Here is a 1,717-nt window from a genome sequence, read left to right as displayed (position 1 = left end):
TTGCGTTCAAAAGAGAAACAAAAATACTGGAAGATTATTGATTGACCATGTGTATAGATGAATGGAATATGGTCCGGGTGCGGTAAAAAAAAACTCAAATAGTAGATAATTACACTATTTTATTGAGCCAACGTTTCGCCCCACGTTGCAGGGTTTCATCAGGGCTAAAAAAAGATACAAACACTATAGTTGCAAAAAGGAAAAAAAGATAAAACATAAGTGTAAAATAACAGGGGTATAAAATGAAAAGTAAAATATAATAAGATAGATCTATCTGTTACTATTGCCTTTTTCATTTACAACTTACAACCTTTAATTTTTCTTATTATATTTTACTTTTCATTTTATACCCCTGTTATTTTACACTTAGCAGATTAGGAAGCAAGGTTAGAAACTAGTGGGGTTGGGTTAGGGAGTTTATTATGGAAGGAATAATATCGGGTTCGGGCTAGATCGGTAACATAAGGAACATTTAGGTCTTTCTTTTTAAATATAACACGACGATCATGAATACCCCTAACAATTACCAATATTTCAGGTTTAAGGAATACATTTTATTATAATTATTTTTTAGAAAATATGACTTAACGTTTATAAAATTAAATATATTAGGGAATAGACTATATGTCCCTTACGTGTTAAATGTTTGTGTTTGAATAAAATAAGAAATTACCAAATATCTTCAGGTAATAAGAAATGAACAGATAATACAACACCACCTATAATTAATTTAATTAGGAATGAATGAGTACCATTTACGCACGTTAACATTTTATTTATTTTTTGTAACATCGAAAATTTTTATTTTTTACGTAAATATACTGTACAGTAAATAACATTGATATCATCAATCTACTTATTTTAAGTGTATAAATTATTCAGTAATATAATGTATAATATTTTGTAAATATGAATACTTAATTGTTTGTAATGACGAATTAATAGTGCAACAGTTTTATAACAAAACACTATCTCCAACGTAATATATTTTAAAACACTCGTAACGACTATCAGCGCTTGTTTTAAGTATCTGTCCACTGTGTCACTGTGGCTGGGATATACAAGGATTAGTACAAGAGCCGGGAAGAAAAAAAGGCAGTTATCTCACCCCAATTTTTGATTACTTTAATGATAACTATATATATAATTACTAGTCAAAACTGATGAGTCTGCCAAGTATAGGTAGGGGAGATAAAAAATGGGGGCTGTACCAAAACCTTAAAAAAACATTATTTTTTCATTCGGAGCTCTATATCTTAAAAACTGACTACAACATTAGAAAATCTACGAGAATATTATTTAAAGAAGAGTAAATTTTCTGAAATATTTGCCCTAAAAGAGCTATTTACATCCAATAGTTCTCAGGATATAGCTTTTTAAAAAGCAAAATTTCTTAAAAATCTACCGAAAGATTAGTAGTAAGTTAATTTATTTTGAGAAATCTATATCTCAGGAACTATGTGACGTACAGATGTCTATTAGCACTCAAATTAAACTATAAAGAACTTAATGACATTTACCTTAGTAGGAATAGTTTTCATGATCTTTGCTAAAATAAAATGATTTATAGTTGTTCAGACAATAAGTTTGATTTATGAAAAACTTCATTTCAGAAACCACTGGACGTACAAATGTCTGCCAGCGCTCAAATTAAATCTAGTTAAATTTACTACAAAATAGTTAATTATATTTATCTTTGTAGGAGTAGTAGTTTTTA

Source organism: Halyomorpha halys, unplaced genomic scaffold, assembly GCF_000696795.3.
Source record: "Halyomorpha halys isolate HHAL.00 unplaced genomic scaffold, Hhal_1.1 Scaffold141.1, whole genome shotgun sequence".
NCBI classification, from domain to species: Eukaryota; Metazoa; Arthropoda; class Insecta; order Hemiptera; family Pentatomidae; genus Halyomorpha; species Halyomorpha halys.
The sequence above is the reverse complement of the archived record's forward strand: the minus strand, read 5'-3'. Positions refer to the sequence as shown.